At 41.1% G+C, this 9,300-nt stretch overlaps 1 pseudogene; it reads left to right on the plus strand.

Moving 5' to 3' along the window:
• On the plus strand, positions 7,301-8,042 carry Gm6062 (predicted gene 6062; annotated as a pseudogene).

Below are 9,300 nucleotides of genomic sequence, written 5' to 3' on the forward strand. Positions count from 1 at the left end.
ACCTCTCTAACCCAATCACAAAAGAAGTCACTTGATATGCACTCACTGATAACTGGATATTATCCCAGAAACCTAGAATACCCAAGATACAACTTCCAAAACACGTGAAAATCAAGAAGGGAGGCCAACACGTGGACACTTCATTCCTCCCTAGAATAGGAAATAAAATATCCATGGAAGGAGTTATAGAGACAAAGTTTGGAGCTGAGACGAAAGAAATGGCCATCTAGAGACTGCCATATCCGGGGATCCATCCCATAATCAGCCTCCAAACGCTGACACCATTGCATACACTAGCAAGATTTTGCTGAAAGGACCTAGATATGGCTGTCTCATGTGAGGCTATGCCAGTGCCTGACAAATACAGAAGTGGATGCTCACAGTCAGCTATTGGATGGATCACAGGGCCCCCAATGAAGGAGCTAGAGAAAGTACCCAAGGAGCTGAGGGGATCTGCAACCCTATAGGTGGAACAACAATATGAACTAACCAGTACCCCCCAGAGCTCTGGTCTTTAGCTGCATATGTAGCAGAAGATGGCCTAGTTGGCCATCAGTGGAAAGAGAGGCCCCTTGGTATTGCAAACTTTATCTGCCCCAGTGCAGGGGAACACCAGGGCCAAGAAGTGGGAGTGAGTGGGTAGGGGAACAGGGCGGGGGGAGGGTATAGGGGACTTTTGGGATAGCATTTGAAATGTAAATGAAAATATCTAATAAATTTTTTTTTAAAAAAAGCCTTTACCTCTCCAAGTTGCTTTTGGTTGTGGCATTTATCATAGTGACAGAATGAAACCAGAAGACATGCCATGCCCCACTCAATGAAAAGTTAAGAAAAAGCCTTGAATTCTCAATGAATGGATATGAACTTTTAACAGGATTTTTATCAAAACACCAGCAAGAGATTTGAGACATCATGAAGAGCACAGAAACAACAGAACCAAGAGTTTGACAAAAGTACAAAGTAACCGAACATATGAAAGAAAGCCCTTTCAACAAAGGGTGTTGCAGGAAATTAATATTGATAGAAATCTAAAGGGTTTTATATTTTGCATTTTGAACAAACATTTATTACAGAGAACATGTACCATTTTGTACAGATATCTAGCATCATATTATTCTATTAGCATATACCATTTCTACGTGCTTTTTTTTTTGGTCATTTTGTGAGTTTTACACATGTGCTGCATTGGGTTATATTCAACCCTACATTCTATAATCATTTTCCTGATAACCCTCTTCTTTCGAACTTGTTTCCCAATTGTTAAACGAAGACACCCTCTCTTGTCACAACCAGGCATGGATAAGAACCAGGGCTACATTCTCAATCCCAGACTGAATGACGAAGGGTCAGTCTTGTACATGTAGGAGTCTGTACCTGCTCTGTGCCTATGTTTCAGTCACCATGTTATATGTATTTGGAAGCATTTTACATCACTCCTCCCCAACTTCAGATTCTCAATGATCTGTGTTTTATGAACGAGTTAAAATAATTGTTAAATATGGTGACCCATGTCTAGAATTCTGACACTTGAAAAACTGAAAGTTCAATTCTAGGTGAGGGTATGTGATAAGATTTTCTCACTCTCTCTATATATTATTTTATTTACTTACATTTAAGTCATTGCCGCCCTTCCTGGTCTCCCCATCCATAGTTCCTCCTCCCACTCCTCCTTCTCCTTGCCTCTGAGAGGGTGATCCCAGTTAACCGCACCCACCAGGCATTCCCCTTTCCTGGAGCCTCAAGTCTCTCCAGGATTAGGCATGTCTTCTCCCACTGAGGCCAGACCAGGCAGTCCTCTGCTGTATATGAGCTGGAGGCATCAGACCAGCCTTTGTATGCTGCCAAGTTGGTGGCTCAGTCTCTGGAAGCTCCCACAGGTTTGGGTTGTTTGAGACTTCTGGTCTTCCTATGGGCTTACCCTCCCTTTCAGCTTCTTCAATTCTCCCCCTAATTTAACCATAGAGGTCCCTGACTTCAGTCCAATGGTTGGTCAGCTGCTGGTAGGTAAGCTCAGAAGACAGCCATGCTAGGCTCCTGTCATGCATGTCCTTTTATGTCTGGGTCACCTCAATCAGGATATTTTCTAGCTCCATCCATTTGCCATTTGTTGGGTGTAAGCATCTGCTTCTGTCTCAGTTAGCTGCTTGTAGGGTCTCTTGGAGGACTGCCATGCTAGGCTCCTGTCTGTAAGCACAATACGGCGTCAGTAATAGTGTCAGGCCTTGAAGCCTCTCTTGAGATGGGTCCCAATTTGGACCAGTGACTGGACCTCCTTTCCCTCAGACTCTCCTCCATTTTTGTCCCTGCAGTTCTTTTAGACAGCAACAATTTTGGGTCAGAGTTTTTGAATGTGGGATGGCAGCCCCATCCCTCTACTTGATGCACTGTCTTTCTACTGGAGGTGGTCTCTACAAGTTCCCTCTCCCCACTGTTAGACATTTCATCTAAGGTCCCTCCCTCTGAGTCCTGAGAGTCTCTCACCTCCCAGGTCTCTGATACTCTGGTACATTCTGGAGGGTCCCCCCATCTCCTATCTCCTGAGGTAGTATATTTCTATTCATTCTGCTGGCCCTTGGGGCTTCACTCCTGGTCCTCCCAATACTTGGTCATGTTCCCCCTTCCCTTCACTGTCCCCTCCCCCACCAAGATCCCTCCCTCCCTTCCTCTGCCCTCTTTTTTCTTCTCCTTCCCAAGTGGGATTGAGGCGTCCTCACTTGGGCCCTTTGGCTTGTTAACCTTCTTGAGTTCTGTGGATTGTGTCCTGGGTATTCCATGCTTTTTGGCTAATATACACTTATTGGTGAGTACATATCATGCATACAGCAATCTCACTAAAATCTAAAGTTTTTATAGGAATTAACTTTAAGTAAATCATGAAATCAAATGTAAAAATACAAAACTCTTAGCCATCAAGATATTAGCCATCAAGAAATGCAAAGTTTAGCCTTAATGGTATATTATTACTTGAGTATCATAATGATTGATTTTTTTAAAAGAAAAGAAACAACACTTAAACTTGGCAAGGATATGGAAAAACTGGACAGTGAAAGCAACAATTGCTTGTGAATTGATGTAGTTGGATAGAAACTGATATAAATGCTTCCCCCCCACAAAAAAACAAGGTAGATAAGTTGGCCTCTCTGTTGTTGTGATAAACATCGTGACCAAAAGCAACCTGCATTTAAAGGGACTTACCTGACTTATACTTCCATGTCTTACTCCACCATTCAGGGAAACACGACAGGAGCTCAAGATAGGAACCTGAAGGCAGGAAGTAATAGATAGATAGATAGATAGATAGATAGATAGATAGATAGATCAGCCCATATACATATACACATACACACACATATACACATACATATACATGCAACCCAGGTTTAGCAACCTAGAGTTGGTATCTTCTATAGTATGTTGGGCCTTCCTATATCAATTAACAATCAAGAAAATGCCCCACAGACATGCCCATAGTGCAATCTGATGGAGGCAATTCCTGATTTGAAGCCTCTTCCCGGCTGTGCTAAGTTGACAATTGACACTATGATACCACTACATCCAGCTCAACCACCCACTGCTGGGCATATAACCCTAATTCAATATGCCACAGAGATACTTGCACAGCCATTCCTATTGTAGCACTATGCACAGTAGATAAGTTATGGAATCACCCACCTTATCAACCTATCCACAGAGGAATAAAGAACACAAGATGCATAATGAAAACAGGATGGACACGGACACACACACACACAAAGTTTGATTAGAAGAAATGGCCCAAAGGAAAAGACGTTTTCTTTCCTGTGAAATACATTTGCACATAAACATATAATATATATGACAAGAAAGCAGGTCTATTTGTAGGAAGGGAAGTGAGGGGTAGAAGGATAGGGGAGGAAATGAGGCCTGCATATAAACAAAGTACAACGATAAAATATGTATGATAATGTCATGTTGGTTACTTTAACTCTAACTTAAAAATTAATAATATAGAAAAACATATGCAGTTTATATATACAAAAAACATCCAACTGAACAATTACAATCCTGGATATTTATCTTAAAGAGGTGAAAACATCTGTTTACAGAAAGATCTACTCATGAATGTTCACAGGAACTTTATTTGTAATGGCCCAAATTCTGAAATCAGCCAAGGTAATCTTCAGTGAGAATGAACAATGGGTTAAGCAATCAGTGTTATAAAAATATCGTGAATGACTATGAAGCAACAAAATGAAGCAAATTACCGGGACATGTAATTTGCATTCATCCACAGAGAATAATACTGATTGAAAAGGCCAATTTTGAGGCTTGAGAGATGGATCAGTCAGTAAACTGTTTTCCATGCATGCATGCATGCATGAGGACCTGAGTTTAAAACTCCAGCCCCCACATAAAAAGCCAGGTGTGGTAGCCACGTTCAAAACCACAGAACCAAGGAGGCAGAAACAGGCAGATCTCTGGAGCACACCAGAGAGTCAGTATACTTAAATCAGTGAGCCCCAGATTCAATAAAAGACTGTCTTAAAAATGTAAGGTGGACAGTGATTGAGGAAGACATCCGATATCAACCCCTGGCCTCTGCACATATATCCACAACACAGATAGGCACACACAGAAACACACAAAACACCATAGACACATGCAAGAAAAAAACAAGCTTTAACAATTTCATTACCTTTATTTTAGGTGTGTTTGTGCACATGGCACATGGTGGCATGTATGTGGAAGTAAGAGGACAGTTTGTGGGAGTCATCTCTCTCCTTCCACCATTTCAGTCATAGAGATTGAACTTGGGCCATCAGGCTTGGTGTTCAGTGCCTTTACCTGCTGAGCTTTCACACTGGCCCCACAAGATGCCAATCATGGTTGTCCAAATATCTATCTGCTCTGGTTAATTTCTCCCTCTCGCTCTCTCCCCCTCCTCCCTCTCCCTCTACCTCTCCCTCTCCCTCTCTCTCCCTCCCTTCCTCCGTTTCTGTGTCTCTGTGTCTCTCCCTGTCTCTCTCTCCCTCTCCCCCCTCTCTCTTTTCCCCTCTCCTTCTTCCTCTCCCTTACCCTGTGTCTGTAGGACAGAGTGTCTGGGAGCAATTAGTATGGGCTTGGTAGACTGAATAAATATCAGAAGGCATCCCATGGTCACATAGGGCCCCAACAGAATAAAAAGATGAGGATATGTTTACTTCACTTTCCCTGATTGCTTGAGTTCGTGTAATAATCCTTTGCCCCAGCTTTCCTGGTTTTCAGGTGTTCAGATCACAACTTGAAATCTAAGCACATCACCCTCTGGCTCTTAAGACTTTAAAGTTCACTATTGGCTTTTATTGCTTCTCCTCCTTACAGATTGAATATTGTGAGACTCTGCTTATGTGATTGTGGACTATTAATTAGATTTTTATTTCTATGACGAAATATCCAACAAAACTAAGAGAGGGAAAGAGATATTTTGGCTCATACTTCCAGAGGATTCAGTCCATAATTACCTAGATCAACGTTTCTGGGCCAACGTCAGCAGGAGAGTGAACAGAAACTATTCACATCATAGTCAACAGAGAGCAGAAAGGCTAGTATAACCTTTAGTGAAATATCCCCACTTGCCCTACTTTCTTAGATAAGCCCTACTTCTTAAAGTTTCCACAGCCCCACAAAACAGTGAACCTATCAGGGGGCAAAGCTTTCAGTATATGAGGGATATACCTGATTCACACCACAGCAATAAGTCAATGCCTTCAAGTGTTATGCATTCCTCTCTGTCTGTTTGTCTGTGTGCCTGTCTGCCTGTTTGTCTTTCTCTCTCTCCCTGTTTCTCGGTCTCTGTCTGTGTGTGTTTCTCTCACTAGACAATAATTTAGACATAAAATCTTATATGTACACAATATCTGGACCATATTGGCTCTGTCTTTCTGAAGAATGCACAGAAACAAATATAGCTAAAGTGAGGTAAGAGGAAGGTTAGTGAGCTATAGAATGATTTATTATTTCATTGAAATTATACAATGGTGATATTCTACTTCTCTGATTTTTTCTTCAGTTATTTGCAAGAAGCACTTCCATACTAAGAAACCTGCCACCACCAACTATTTGGTGGCCCCAAGGTACAGTTTGTATATGAATATAACTTAAAATATTTCATTCTCTCCTTTTATTTGCAGCATTAGAGATCAAACTTGGGGTTTTGGACACACTAAGCAATTAATATACCCCTCACCCCCTGGTTTTAATGAGGCAAAATCCCAGTATAGTGCCCAGGGCAGCCTGGAAATTAGTATCCCAAATGCTGGAATTACAAGTGAATGATCATAATCAGCCCCCTTCTTTCCTTTTGTTTACAAGTTTTAAAAGAAATTGGTTCTTTACCATTTTCCAAATAGGAGGACCAATGATGTATGTGTGTGTGTGCTTGCATGAGTTCGTGCACGCATGTGTGCATGCCCCCCCCCCCCTCTCTCTCTCTCTCTGTGTGTGTGTGTGTGTGTGTGTGTGTGTAAGGAATAGGGATACTATTCCCAAATAGTATTATGAGGGAGTCACGGTTGTAAATATATCTGGTGTCTCCAATATTTTAATTTTTCTTTTTGATACTCTATGTTTCACATCTTTGGCCTATTGAAGCTTACAAAGGTAACTTCCTGAGACTTTTGCAATAGCCCTGGTAGCTCTGAACAGTTTCCTTGCTTTCCGGTATGAGAAAAAGTTCCTGAGTTATCTGGAATATTTCCTGCTTGGATTCAGGAATTGACCTCTTCAGGGGCTCCTTTGACAATTTTGTTTAGAAATCAATATCTTGTCACCACATGTATCATTGCCAATGGTTTTGCTACTTTTCCTAGGACTTTCTGAGATGGAATAGGAGATATTTTTAAAAATAACTTATCAAATCATAATACTTTCTACTCAAATTTAGGCTTACAGGCTTTTGAATTTAGTCTCCTTCATTAACTAAAATTGGCACATGAGCTGATTTATCCCACAACACACGCATGACAGTCTCAGACTAACACATTCAACATTCTATAAACAATATGATTTACTGAAAACATTTCAACAATTTTTTGTAGTTCTTTTCTCCTTACGATAAAACCAACTAAGGGTACTTAGACAAATTACTATTTTAAAGTCACTTGAAATAGTCCTTTACACAGTTTCATGTTACGTTTGCTTCTTGTTTTCATTTTAGTTTCTGCAATTAGAAGCTTCTTTTATGTATAAAAATATGTGTCATAATTATATGAAAGATTGGCTTAGCTTCTGCCAGTCCCTAAATGCTAATGTCCTCTTAAAATAGATCTGTTGGGGCTTTGGGGCTTTGCAGACGCTGTCTGTCGTTGCCTGCTGCCACTTGCTGCAACCATGGTCAACCCCGGTTTTCTTCAACATCATGGTCAATGGGGAGCCCTTGGGCCACATCTCCTTTGAGTTGTTTGCAGGCAAAGTCAAAGACAGCAGAAAACTTCCATGCTCTGAGCACTGGAGTAATAGGGTTTGGCTATAAGGGTTCTTCCTTTTACAGAATTATTCCAGGATTGGTGTGCCACGGTGGTGACTTCACACACCATAAAGTCACTGGCTGCAGATGCACCTAAGGAGAGAAATTTGAGGATGAAAACTTCTCATCCTGAAGCATACAGGTCCTGACATCTTGTCCATGGCAAATGCTGAACCAAACACAAATGGTTTCCAGTTATTTATCTGCACTGCCAAGACTGAATGGCTGGATGGCAAGCATATGGCCTTTGGGAAGGTGAAAGAAGGCATCAACATTGTGGAAGCAATAGAGTGTTTTGGGTCCAGGAATGGCAAGACCAGGAAGAAGATCACCATTTCCCACTGTGGACAACTCTAATTTCCTTTGACTTGTGGGAATTTTACCCATCAAACCATTCCTTCTGTAGCTCAGGAGAGCATCCCTACCCCATCTGCTTGCAATGTCCTGTAATCTCTGCTCTCACTGAAGTTCTTTGGGTTCCATATTTTCTTCATTCCCCTCTAAGTCTAGATGGATTGCAAAGTTATGTATATAATTATGAATAAAAACTAAATAAGAAAATTCAATCTGTTGAAATCTTAGCCCCCAAGCTAAGAGTTTCACCATCCTGACTTAATAACTTGCTTTGTGGTACCCACTCCTGGTGCTTGAGCATTTTGATGGAGATTGCAATGAATGAGGATTGCCTTTGGTAGGATGGCCATTTTTACTATGTTAATTCTGCTAACCCATCTGCATGGGAGATCTCTCCTCAACATAAAACCAGATACACTGAATCTAATAAAAGAGAAAGTGGGAAAGAGCCATGAATTCATTGGCACAGGGGGAAATTTCCTAAACAGAATTCCAATGGCTCATGCTCTAAGATCAACAATTGATAAATAGGACCTCATGAAAGTGGAAAGCTTCTGTAAGGCAAAGGACATAGTCAATAAGACAAATCGGCAATCTACAGATTGGAAAAAAATCTTCACTAACCCCACACACGTTAGAGAACTAATATCCAAAATATATAAAGAACTCAAGAAGTTAATCACCAAAAAGCCAAACAACCCAATCAAAAAATGGGGTATAGAACTAAACTAAGAATTCTCAACTGAGGAATCTTGAATGGCTGAGAAGCACCAAACAAAATGTTCAAAGTCACTAGTGATCAGAGAAATGAAAGCTATACTTTCAAGGCTGGGCATTCATGATCATATGTTTGTTGTTTTTTTTTTTAAGTCATAGTTTTTCCTATGATTATCCACAATTATATGAAGAGAAAAAATTAACTATTTATATCCCAGAAGTATGGGTTTTGGGTTTGTTTTGTTCCATACACTCAAACAGGAAGCCATGGAGCAGTCTCATGGAGCATGGATCCAATGCTCTGGTTCTAGCTCTATCCCCAAGAAAAGAACAGCACAGTTCAGGAGAATAAAAAGATATAAGGGATCTAGGATCTAGAAGGAAGGAAAAGGTTTCCAGGGTCTTCCTACCCTTCCACGGTTGCTCAGCAGAGGCTTCTGGGATAACCTCCTCTTCTAGGGCCTTGCGTTTTTTTCAACATAAAAAATACCAGAGAGGGAAAATTTTCAGGCTAGCTGGGGGTCTGTCACAGATTCTTTGTTCTTTGTCTGGGAGGGGTGTGGGCAGGCTGGCATAGGGACAAGCCATCTGTAAGTTCTCCAGGACACATATTTTCTCTAGCCCCTTCAATGGTTAAATTCAGCTGGTCAACCCTAAAACCATAAAAGACATTATTTATCCTGAAAAATATTCTTTCCACTCCTAGGGGGATTGTCCATGTAGGTGTGTGTGGAGCTGTAGTCAGG

The sequence above is a fragment of the Mus musculus genome, chromosome X (genome assembly GCF_000001635.26).
Source record: "Mus musculus strain C57BL/6J chromosome X, GRCm38.p6 C57BL/6J".
NCBI lineage: Eukaryota > Metazoa > Chordata > Mammalia > Rodentia > Muridae > Mus > Mus musculus.